Here is a 12691-nt window from a genome sequence, read left to right as displayed (position 1 = left end):
ATTTTCTACATGTTTCAGAATGCATTAGGCGGGCTGGGGATCAATATCAAGGGGGCCAAGAGAGCAGAACAGGGTCTGCACAAGTCTCTGGTGGGAGCGAGCCGTGAGACCTTGAGGCCCAGCAAGTGCTGGGGCTGCACCTCCAGCTCCAGAGGAGATGGGACAGATGGGAGCAGAGACAAATCATTCCTGCTGCGTTCTTTCTTGTGTTTGCTTATACAGGTGACCTGGATCCATATGTAGAGGATGTGTTTTGTGTCAGATAACACTGGTAGAGGGATAAGAATAATAATATTGAACTGAAAATAATTTTTCATGCATAAGAGAATGAGAAAAAAACCCCACATATGATCAGAAGAGCATCTGAGTTTTTCAGAAGATGAGAGACTCATTGATGTTCCAGTAGTCAAACCTGCTCTAATGCATTCCTCAGGGCTCCCTTGAGATAAGAGGTGACCACCAGAGGCCAAGGCCAGCCACAGCTCTCTCTCCTGGCAGCTTTTGTCTGGGAGAACCCTTGCATATAGAGAATTTTTCAGGGGGAGTATCAAATTTGGCTGTGGGCAAATGGAAAGATGGATGGTTCTTTTTCCATAGGAAGGAAAGCACAGAGCCCCAGCTCTCCAGAGGCTGATGAGAGGCAGCTCTCAGCATTCCAAGATCAGCTGGACCTGTCAGGTGGCCCCTGGGAGGCCCAACCAGCCAGACCTGTTCCATCTCCCCGTGGTTCCACCTGGCCCTGCAGTGTCACAATGTTCTCCTTGCTCCTGCAGTGTCACAATGGCCCCGTGCTTCCATGACACCCTGCATGGTCACAGTGGCCCTTTGGTTCCCTGGGGCCCCACAGTGTCACAATGGTCTCCATGATTCCATGGGCCCTTGCAATTCCACAATGCTCTCCATGGATCCACGGTGCCCCCAGGATCACAATGGCCCTTTGGCTCCACGAGGCCCTGGAATGCAGCAATGGCCTTTTGGTTCCACAAAGCCCTGCTGCTCCACCCTGGCCCCTTGGGACCATGTGGCCCAGCAGAGCCAAAGTGATGGCCTTGGTGCCACAAGACCCCACAGTGTCACAATGATCCCTTGGTTCCATGGTACCCCACAGTGTCCCAATGCCCTCCATGGTTCCACAAGGCCCCACAGTGTCACCTTGGTCTCCACAGAAGGAAAGCCCCAGTGTTTCAGGGGCTGATGAACTGCAGTCACCAGATGCCTGTCTGTCTGTCCTGGCAGGTCTGTCTGGGAGCAACCCTTGGATAATCAAAATTTTGAATGTGGAATCCCAATTCCAACCATTTGGGCCTGGAGGAGAAGGCCAGTTCTTTTCCATAGAAAGGAAAGCACGCAGCCCCTGTGTTTGGAAGGCAAGTGAGAGCTGGCCCTCAGGTGGCCAAGGCCAGCCAGACCTGTCAGTAATGGCAGCTTTTGTGTAGGAGCAATCATTGGATATAGGAGGTGGAATCCCAATTTCAGCTATGGGCACCTGGAAAAAAAGGATGGCTCCTTTGCACAGGAAGGAAAGAGCAGAGCGCCAGTGTTTCAGGGCAGGTGAGACCCAGCTCTCAGGAAGCCAATGTCGGAAAGCTTGTTGGTAATGGAAGCTTTTGTTTGGAAGCAATCCCTGGATATTGAGAATTTTGGTATGGAAATACCATTTTGGCCATGGATGCTTGAATGAGAAGGGCAGTTCTTTTCCATCTGAAGGAAAGCCCAGAGCCCCAGGGTTTAAGGGCTACATGAGAAGAGAACCCGACATGCCGGGGGCAGTTGGACCAGTCAGGCCAAGTCAACCTGTTCCCTGTTCCCTGTTCTCTTGTTTCCATGGGGCCCTACAGTGTCACAGTGGTGGTGTCATATTGGATCCTTGGTTCCATGAGACCCAGATGTGTCACACTGGCCTCTCATTTCCATGGGGCTCCAGAGTGTCACAATGGTCCATTGTTTTCATGAGGGCTTGCAGTGTCACAGGGTGTGGGAGCCCAGGAAATTCCTCGGGAGGGCTTGGGACCCTGCCCAGGGGGCTCAGAGACCTTGGCACAGAGCCCATGACCCCTGTGCCTTTGATTTAGCCCTTGGAAAAAACTATTACCAACCTTATATGAAGAAGTACAAGCCTTGAAAGTTTAAGTGGAATGACAGTGAGTTTATCATGGGGTGAAAAATAGATTTTTCAGGGGGTTTTTAGAATGGGGGTTCAAGGGGCAACATGGAGGAATCTGTGCATGTCCAGCCTTTCTTCTTCTTCTTCTTGGCCTCCATCTTCTGCTGTGATGGTGGCACTTTTAGATTGGTTTAGAGTAGAAGCTCACTGTCTAATATAGGTGATAAGTATTGGAGAGTAATTGTAAACATTGTATAGGTAGTTTTTAGTATAAAGACATAACACCGCCCTGGGGGCAGGCAGAGTACTTGGACTGTCTTGCTGAGCAGACCTTGGCTGGACAGGACAAAGAATTTGAATAGATAAGATACAATAAACAACCTTGAGACCGAAAAATGAAGAGCTCAGACTCCTTCTTTCAAGAGCTGGGCTGGGAAAAGAGACTTTTTAACCTTTCTCAGGGTCATTCTGACCAGCGAGAGACCCCGAGGCAACAGGGGGCTCCTTGGGGCTCCATAGTGTCACAATGGTCCCTTGGTTCCATGAGGCCTGGCAGTGTCACAGGGGTCTCCTTGGGGCTCCATAGTGTCACAATGGACCCTTGGTTCCATGGGCACTCACAATGTCAGAAGGGTCTCCTTGGTTCCATGAGGCCCTGCGGAGCCCCTTGATTCACTGAGGCCTCCAGGTGTCACAGTGGCCTCCAGGATTCCATGAGACCCTGCAATGTCCCAGTGGACCTTTGGTTCCATGGGGTCCTGCACTATTCCATGAATCCTTAGTTCCATGGACTCCTGTAGTGTCACAGTGGCCTCCTTGGTTCCATGGGGCCGCAAAGTGTCACAGTAGCCCCTTGGTTCCATGATGCCACACAGTGTGACAACTGCCCCTTGGCTTGCCAAGACCCCATAGTGTCACAATGGCCCCTTGGTTCCATGGGCCCTGTAGTGTCACAATGGCCCCTTGGTTCCATGGGACCTGTAGTGTCACCCTGGTTTCCATGATTCCACAAGGCCTTGCAGTGCCACAACAGACCATTGGTTTCATGGAGCCCCACTCTGTCACTGTGCTCCCCTTGGCTCCACAAGGCCCTGAAGTGCCACAATGGCCCTTTGGTTCCACAAGGCCTCCAATGTAAAAATGGCCTCCATGGTTCCAGGAGGCCCTGCTGTGCCACAATGGACTTTGGTTCCATGATGCCCAGAGTGTCACAAATGGCATCCTTGGTCCCACAGTGTCAGAATGGACCCTTCATCCCACGGACACCCACAGTGTTCCTGCAGTCCCCTGGATTCCACCAGGCCCTGCCATGCTCTAATGGCCCGTTGGTTCCAGTGGGTCCAAAGTGTCAGAACAGTCTCCATTGTTCACGAGGCCCCGACAATGTCACTGTGCTCCCCTTGGTTCCAGGGCCCCACGGTGGAACAATGGACTCTGGTTCCATGAGGTTCCTCAGTCCCAATGGCTCTCCTTGGATCTGCAGTGTCACAGTGGCCCCTTGGCTCCAGGTGCCCACGCTGTGTCACAATGGCTCATGGTTCCATGAGGCCACACAGTTCAACAAGGGACCCTTGGTTCCATGAGGCCTTGCTGTGTCACAATGGACTTGTGGTTCCATGAGCTTTCCCACTGCTACCAGCAGTCTCCTTGGTTCTGCAGTGTCACCATGGACCCTTTGTTCCATGAGGTTCCGCAGCAGAACACGGTCACCTTGGTTCCGTGAGGTTCTGCAGTGTCACAATGGACCCATGGTTCCACCAGGCCTGGCTGGTGTCCACAATGGCCCTTGGTTCCAAGAGGTTTCTCGGGTCACAATGGTCTCCTTGGATCATGCAGTAACACAAGGGACACTGGGTCAATGTGGCCCCAATGTGCCAAAATGGATTTTGGTCCATGGGGTTCTGCTGTGTCACAATGTGGACCCTCTGTTCCATGGGTGTGCACAGTGTCACAGCTGACTCCTTGGTTCTGTGGAGGCCCTGCTGTCACCAATCTCTGAGATATCAGAAAAGCTCTTTAAACTATTTGCTATTTTCAGAGGGTATCATTTATTCAGGGCTGAGGTCTGGGAGGATAACTCCAAAACCTTACGTGGAATGTAATTCTACCAGTTGATGCCTATACACAGTGCATAATGTGAATTGCAATTTACACCTTTCCATAAACCCACCCAAGTTCCAGATTCAGCCTTGTTTTCTCTATCCCTGCACCTTGAGCCAGAGGTGTCTTCTCTCTTCCAACCATCCTTGCTGGAAAGCAGCCCCTGCATGCCTTGTTCTGTTGCTGAAATGTTCACAGCAGAGTAAAAATGGAATGAACCCTTTAGGTCTCAGCCCAAGGCTTGTGTGGGCAGGCAGAGGCAGGCAGGAGGCAGAGCTGTCAGCAAAGGAAGGGGCCAGCAGCTGGGGCAGCCGGGGGATGAGCACAGCCTGCAGGGACAGAGGCGCAGGGAAGGGAACGTAGCACAGCCTGGGCCTGCACAGGGCACGACCATGGGCAGCAGCTGCCAGGCCCTGACAGAGCCAATTGGGAGCACTTGGGCATGGCTGCTGGGCCTGGGCCTGAGCCAGGAGCAGGAGACAAGTGACCTTGCAGCCTGGGGATCATGGCCTCCTTGTCCTGCTCAGCAGCCTGGCAGGGGCCGCCCCATGCTCCTGCCCTTGGCATTGCCATCCCCAACATGCCAGTGCCCATCCCGGAAGAGCCCTGAGCAAGGAGGGAGGGACAGGATCTGCCTGGCCAGGGGCTGGGGCCAGGCCTTGGCCCTTTGCATTCCTGAACACCATCCAGCTTTGCTTCAGCACCAGAGACACTTGGCCTTGTTTGTGCCCAGCTGTCATCAATGCCTGCCAGTGTTCTCTTCTACCTGGAACCTGGGGACACTTTCTCATCTTGTCCTCAGTGGGGACATTAAAACTTCAAGAAACTTCTAAGGTTAGTTTAAGTTTTGAGTTCGTTGGATAGTTTCTTGAAAACACTCTCTTCAGGAGACTGCGGCTGATGTAAACAGCACCAAAGCCCTAGAGAGGGTCATTAAAGTCTTCCTAGTACCGGTATGGGGGGGGAGAAAGATTATTCAAGGGAGGCCATGTAAGAATACACATTCCAATTTTAAAGGATGCATTCGTAATTTTGATTTCTCTTTAGAAGCGTTGGGGATTGGCCAGCATTCTGTGACTGCTATTGACCCAGGGTCTCTGCTCAGGCGCTCTGGGCCTGCTCACAGGAGCTGGGGCCCTGCGGCTGTGGCAGCACCTGGGGCAATTCTGGGAGTGACACTGGGGTTCATGGACTGGAGACAGAAACTGGGGGACTACTGGTGAACACTGTGCGATGAAGACTGGGGACACTGGGGGCATCCTGTGGATGAACACTGGGGGGGAACTGGAAGGGACTGGGCATTAAACTCAGGTGCATGGGGGATCTGGGAGGGGCCACGGGTTCTGTACTGGGCGTCGACTGTGGGCTGCACTGTTGTCTTGTAACAGACGGGTTCGTGCTACTGGGGCGTAATGTGACCCCTGAACGGGGGATGACCAGGGAGGGACTTGGAGGGGATGAATGGGCTGTTCGCGCCTCCACCATTTGCCGAAGCTTGTCGGCCGCCTACCCACAGCCGCTCGAAGCCAATCGAGACGCGGGAGATTGCGGGCCACTCAGGGGTGCGTGCCTAGCATGGCTCGCCGTCTTTCTCGTTCTAGCCTACAACTCCCGGCATATGCCCCGCGGCCTGATTGAGACTGCATATGGAGGCCGGGACTACAACGCCCGTCCAAGCCCCGCGCTCCACAGAACCCCCGGGATCCGCCCGCCATCCGTCCATCGTAAGTGTCCCCCAGACCCTCCAGTGATCCCCTCGAGCGCCCCCCGAAAGCGGCCCCCGGATCCCCCCGAGTGCACCCGCACCACCAGCAGATGCCTCCGTGCAACAGCCCACTTCTGGGGGAAGTCATCTCCTCTCATTACCTCGCACGGCCCCGGGGCCCCTCAGGAGAACACAGTCCCGCGCCTAAACCTTAAAACTCCTGCCGTGGCACCCAAGCCCATAAGGAGCACGGATTAGAGTTCTGAGTTCCCCCAAGGGGTCTCGAGCGGTTTATTAAGATGCCCCGAGACCTTCCGGTCGCGGATCGGACGCAAAAAAATGTCCCCCAAGAGTTCCTTCCCCGGACCCCCAAAGACTCGTGGGTCGTCGAGCCACTTTCGGGACCACAGCTCCCTCATACCTCCCGTCGCTCTTTCAGCGCTCTTCCAGCAGGGACTAATCTCCCGTCAATGATGCCCCGTGCACACCGCCGAGAGCCTTGCAAGCTGCGCCTAGACCTCCCGTGATGCTCAGCATGGCCCTTGTTAAACTGTAGACGTAACCCGCGCTTACAACGCCCATCACCCCCCGCGCCCCAGAGAGCCCCGTTCGAGCCCCCCAAGGGCCCACCCGGACCCCGAAAGGCCCCAGATTCCCCTCCCTGACTTCCAAGGGCCGCCTTGGAGCCCCAAGTACTGCCCCGGACCCCGAACTGTCCCTCAGAACCCCTGAGTGCCCCTCCAAGTTCTCACCCGGCTCCCTCAAGTGTCCTCCAGACCCTCAAGTTCTCTCTGAATTCCCTCCCCAGGCCAAGACCCAAAAACGCGTCAATAGTGCCCAGAAATAGAAAGGCTCCAAGTAACCCAAACGCTGCCTCCCTTGACACTTATTCGGAGAAAAGAACAAGATGATAAAAATTATGCCAAAGCACAAGCAAATATTAATAGCTACCATAAAAGAAGAAAGAAATATATAGCCAATCGAAATTAATTAATTAAGAAGGGAATGTGGTACTTAAAACAGCCCAGCTATTCTTCGTGCTAAAAATTGCTATGAACAAAAAAAAGGTTACTTTTTTTTTCATAAGAGAAGGAGCAAGCCAGAGGCAGAGGAGTTAGTTTTTAGTTGATCTGAGAGTAACCGTTGGCCTAGATGCTCTTTGTTAGGCAATGTTGTAACGCCAGTTCAGTTAAGTATCCTTAAGTATCGTCATTTGACTCTCAATTGTAGGAGATTCATGGTGATTTTCAGACCACCTAGCCTGCTGCCAAGAAGAACACCCCCCCCAGGACGGTGAGAGGAGAGGGGGATATTGCATCTCCGGAGACATGCAAATTCGCCCCAAACCAGACTACCTTAGGAACAGCCTTTTACCAAATCCTGGCAAAATTACCCCAACGAGATGAGCCGAAACAGAATTAAAAGGTCCGAGGGTTTTTGTCGGCGACAGCAGGGCCGAGGTATGAATCCAGTCGAGACATTTGAAAACCTCGGTCACTCCTCGCACCTTAACTACAAACGATGTCAGTCAGACCCAGGACCCGCTGGACTGATAAACCCAAACCGAAAAACCCTGGGTATACCCCACTGCCTTGCAAGGACAGGACTCCCGGCCCTGCCCCCTTGGGGACAGAGCCTGACAAAATCTTCCTCTGCTGAGTCACTGCTGGCAGCGGCAGCGGCAGCGGCAGCGGCAGCGGCAGCGGCAGCGGCTGCTGGCAGCGGCAGCAGAACTCCGCGGATCTGGTAAGACTCTCATCTTCGAGCTGATCACTTTAATAAAGGCATTAAAAGGAGGAGAATCTCCTGCCCTGTTTATTTCAAAAATGTATGTATTTTTAATTATTGAAATTTGGTAATAGCGACATGGAATAATACTAATATGAATAGGAAAAAATAATTATAATTTTATGAATTCATTGTATTTTTTTTAAGGCAAAATGCATATTTTTTTATGCTTTGGGATGTGAGTCTGTAAAAGGTGGTCCAAAGATTCCTCATTTGCCTCACAACCGCCATCAAGGACGGAGATTGAAGCCCTCCCCAAGGACTGAGACTGAGACCCTTTAAATTCTAACAGGGGGTGCTGGGCTGACTGAAGCGGGATGTCTGCCATGGGGAGTGGGATGTTTCCCATAGGAACCAGTCCTGAAACAATGGGCCCCGCTCACTGCTGGCACCGGTTTGTCCTGTTCAGAACTGGGCTGTCTGTACCTGTGTGAGAGTCTGTCTGAAATATCCTCCAATCTGCCTCACAACTGTCACTGAGAGACCGCTCAGAAGACCCCCTTTGTCCCATCCTGGCCCTACAGTGCGAAAAAGTCCCGCAAGCCAGGGTCTAAGACCTGAAGGAATTGCTAAGTGAGGGGGAGGAGGGGGGAGAGGGGTGTGGGCCCGGGTGGCTGGGGCGCCGTCCGGGCGGGAGGGAGCGGGTGGGGGGGGGGGGGGGGGGGGGGGGCGGGGCGGCAGGGCCCTGGGGCGCGCGGGGGGGGGGGGGGGGGGGGGGGCCGGTGGGGGGGAGGGCAGCCGATGGGAGGGGGGGTCGGGGGTGGGGGGGGCGGAAGGGGGGGGGGGGGGGGTGCGGGGGGGCGGTGGGGGGCAGCTGGGCGGCGGGGGTGGGGCGAGGAGGCGGAGAGCGGGCGCGTCGGGTGGGGGGGTGGGGGGGGGGGGCGGTTGGGGGGGTGGGTCGGGGGCTGGGGGGGGGGGGCGGGGGGGTTCGGGGAGGGCCGGGCGGGTCCCGGGGACGGCGCGGGGGGGGTGGGTGGGGGGGGGAGTGGGGCGGGGGTGGGGGGGGGGGTGCGGCGGGGGGGGGGGGGGGGTGGCGCGGGGGGACGGGGGGGGGTCTGGGGGGGGGCCGGGGGCGGGGGGTATTGTGGGGGGGTGGGGGGCGCGTGGGTCGGGCAGAGGTGGGGGGGGAGTGGGGTATTGGGGGGGGGGCGGGGTCGGGCGGGGCGTGGGGGGGGGGTGCGGGGGGCGGGGGGGGGGTGTAGGAACGGGGTGGGGGGGGGGCCGGGGGAGGGTGGCGGGGGGGGGGGGGGGGGGGGGGGGGAAGGGGGTGGGGGGGCGGGGGGGGGGGGGGGTGGGGGGGGGGGGGGTGGGGGGGGGGTGGGGGGGGGGGGGGGGGGGGGGGGGGGTGGGGGGGTGGGCGGGCGGGTGGGGTTGGTGGCGGGGGTTGGGGGGGTGGGGGGCTCGGGGGGGGTGGGGTGCGGGCGGGGGTGGGGGTGGGGGGGGTGGGGGGAGGCGCGTGGGGGGGGCGGGGTGGGGGGGACGGGGGCGGTCCGGGGGGGCGGGGGGTGGGGGGGGGGGGGGTTTGGGGGCCGGGGGGGGGGGGGGGGGGGGGGGGGGGGGGGGCTGGGGGTGGAAGGGGGAGGGGAGCCGGGTGGGGGGGGGGTAGGGAGGGGGTGGGGGGGTTGGGGGGGGGGGGGGGCTGGGGGGGTGGGGTGGGGGGGGGGGGGGGGGGGGGGGGGGGGGTGGTGGGGGGGGGCGGGGGGGGGGGGGGGGGAGGGGTCGGGAGGGGGGGGGTGTGCTGGGGGGGGGGGGGGGGGTGGGCGGGGGGGGGGGGTGGGGGGGGGGGGGGGGGGTTGGGGGGCGGGATGGGGGGGGGGGGGGGTATGGGTGGGGGGAAGGGGGAGGGGGGGGGGGTGGTGGGGGGCAGTGTGGGGTGGGGAGGGGGAGGGGGGGGGGGGGGGGGGGTGGGGGGGGGGGGGGGAAGAGGGGTGGGGGGGGGGGGGGGGGGGGGGGGGGGGGATGGGGGGGTGGGGGGGGGGGGGGGGGGGGGGGTGGGGGGTGTTGATCTTGCGGCATGCGGCACTGCAGCCCCGTGAGAAGAGAAGGGGGCGACTGTGCCCCGCTCTATCAACCCAACAGCCGTGGAAAGCTGTCCCCACCGTCTTGGCTGGCTGGAACTTCATCCTGAGCTTTTGGGTGGTGTTCTCCCCGCCAGAAGCAGAAGACCCCGCTCGTGCAACGACAACCCACTGTGTGACAGACAAGCTGAGATGACAGGAAGCTCTTCGCCACCAGGAGAAAAACCCGAGAACATCCCCCCGTGAGAAGCCAGGCTGCTCCTAACACTCCCCAAGGACTGGGACTGAAGCCCCGAGCCCGGGGAGGTGCGCGGGGAGGCGAGTGACCAAAGCAAGGAGGATGTTGCAGTGCAGGCATTGGACCACGAAAACAGTGGCCCCGCAACCACTGAGATATGGACTGTGTGTGCCCCTTTTCCAAATACCATTCTTTTTACCAGAAGATACAATAGATTCAGTTTTGAAATAATCCCCCTCTCCCCTCAATGAAAAGTGTATAATTGGAGTCCAGATGGACTGCATCTCTGAGAACTCCCCAACGTAATAGGCGGATCCTCAGCTGGACTGGACCTAAGGACTTCATCTCTACGTTTGGTAGCTATATTCCCCTTTTTCTTTCTCTCTCTCTTTCTCTGTCTTTCTCTCCCTTAATCCCTCCATCACATTTTGCTGTGATCATTCAATAAAGGTGCATTTGTTTTGCTTATTGCTGCAAAACCCCCTTGTACCGTGTCCGTTCTTTTTGCACCCTGAGATCCCTTACGAACCATCACGAAACCCATTCATAGGGACGGATTGTGACAACCTGTTCTCAAGGGACTCATTCTCCTCTGTCCTGTACCTGTTCCCTCAATGTGCCGTCCTGCTCCCCTCCCGGCAGTAGATTATAAAAGACCCCGAGTTAACCAAAGACTTTGAGATTCTCCCCGAGGTTACAAGATGGATCTATTGGCCGGACCACGAGGATTTCGTGTCTCTGTTGGTAGCTATTCCCCTCCCCCTGTTTTCTCTCTCTCTCTGTCCTTTATCTCCTTTCTAATCCTTCTATCACATCTGCTCTGCACACTCAATAAAAGGTGCATTTGTTTTGGTTAATACTGAAAGTCCCCTGCTGTGTGTGTGCACTCTGAGATCGGTAAAACGAGCCATCAGGACCCCCCTTGTGCCAGCAGATCGTGGCACGGCCTGACGGGGTTCCTGCCCACAGCATGTGAATGTGATCTTCTTGTTGGCAACTACAGTGGTTTATCTGGTCTTGCTTTCTGGTCTCCCTGTCCCAGAATTACCTCAGCCACCTGCTTTTCTCATACTGGGTTCTACTGTAGTTCCTAATGATCAGCCCTTATTACGTTCCTCTTTGGAATGGGGGATTATCAACCTCCCATCAAATCGAGTGCATTGGAATGCACTTGATGTTGTTTGCCTGCATTCAAATATGGTCCTGGTTTTGATTTACTATGGAATTTCTGTTTGATTTCTACCCTCTGTTGAGGGCTGGGATTGAAGGTACTTGAGATGATATTTCAGACTCACGGTTGTTATTGTTTCTATCAGTGCTGAAACAGCCTCACACCGTGGTTCTGCAGCCTTCATGAGACAAGGCACAAAATGGCTCAGTGTCTCTTGTTACAAGGCCTGGATGGTACCAGGGACACCCAGGTGCTCACCTGGCAGGAGTCAGCGAGGACGACCGTGGTGCGTGAGACACCATGGCAAGCTCCTGGAACACCGTTGGGCCTGTGTGGCACACGCAGGGGACTTCATGGAACCCACGACGCGTCCCACTGTGTAGCTTCCCCAACATCTCATAGGACCCACAGCGGCCCATCGTGACAATGAAGCACTTCCGGGCACCCAAGAGTCTGTTGTGCACAGCGGGGTCCTCCTGACAACCATGAGAGAGCCCTCGACCCGTTGCAGGAGGAGTGCAAGGCTGCGGGCCCCCACACGCGGTCCTATTACTGGCCCTTCTGAGCCGTTGGAAACCAAAGGGACCATAGTGCCACAGTGGGGTCTGATGGCAACCAGGGGGCCCCTGGTGGACATGTGGGAGCGTCATGGCACCCCACCTGCTCAATGGTGGGACACATGCCAAGGGGCCGCGACTGGCTGTGATCGGACTCTCTAGTGCGACACCCATAGTGTGATTCACGTACCATAGGCCCTTCATGAGAGAAGCAACGGGGCCCATTGTCCACACTGTGGGGCCGTCTGGGGATCCCCGGAGGTCCAGTCTGTGCTACTCATGGAAACTTGCTGGGCAAAACAGGTGGGCAACCTGAAACCCAGGAGACCCTTGGGACCTACAGAGAACCCATGGCAACTATCAGGACTTCCATGGAAACAGTGCAGGACACGTGTGGAACCGAGGGGCCATTGTGATGCTGATAGAACACAAAAGGAGCCCCCAGATGGCCCATGTGCGCGTCAACCATGGATCCAAACGGTCCTCCAGTTGACATTGCCGGGCCTTACTTGGACTCCTGGCGACCACCCTGGTGAAACTTTGAGGGCCTCTTTGAATTCGGTGGCCCCGCAGGCCGGGTCGGAACAGACCCCTTGAGCCCGCGTAGAAACCAAGGGTCCAATTGGGACCCTGTGGGTACCCCAGGGTGTCGTGGGTCTGACCCCGCCAGGCTGCGAGGCCGGCATCCATGCGCGCTGCTCACACATCCCCTCTTTGCAGGGCCGCGCAACTTCATAAAAGGGGCCTCCTGGGGTGAGCCAAACAGACTGGGAGAGCGCTCACTTCTCAAACGACCGTCCTGGGAACCACAGGGCTTTTAAGCTGGGCGCTCTGAAATTCATGCGACCATTAATTAACACACACCAGACGCCAGGATTTAAGGGGAATCAAAGATCAGCCACCCCCCCCCCCTCTTCCAGCTCTACCTCCTACCCTGCGCAAGTGCAGGGAGACAGGGAAATGGGGGTTTATGGTCAGTTCATCACCCATTGGCTTTCTGACCCTGTCTT

This window comes from Serinus canaria, chromosome 25, assembly GCF_022539315.1.
Source record: "Serinus canaria isolate serCan28SL12 chromosome 25, serCan2020, whole genome shotgun sequence".
Classification (NCBI taxonomy): domain Eukaryota; kingdom Metazoa; phylum Chordata; class Aves; order Passeriformes; family Fringillidae; genus Serinus; species Serinus canaria.
This window is presented reverse-complemented; position numbering follows the sequence as displayed.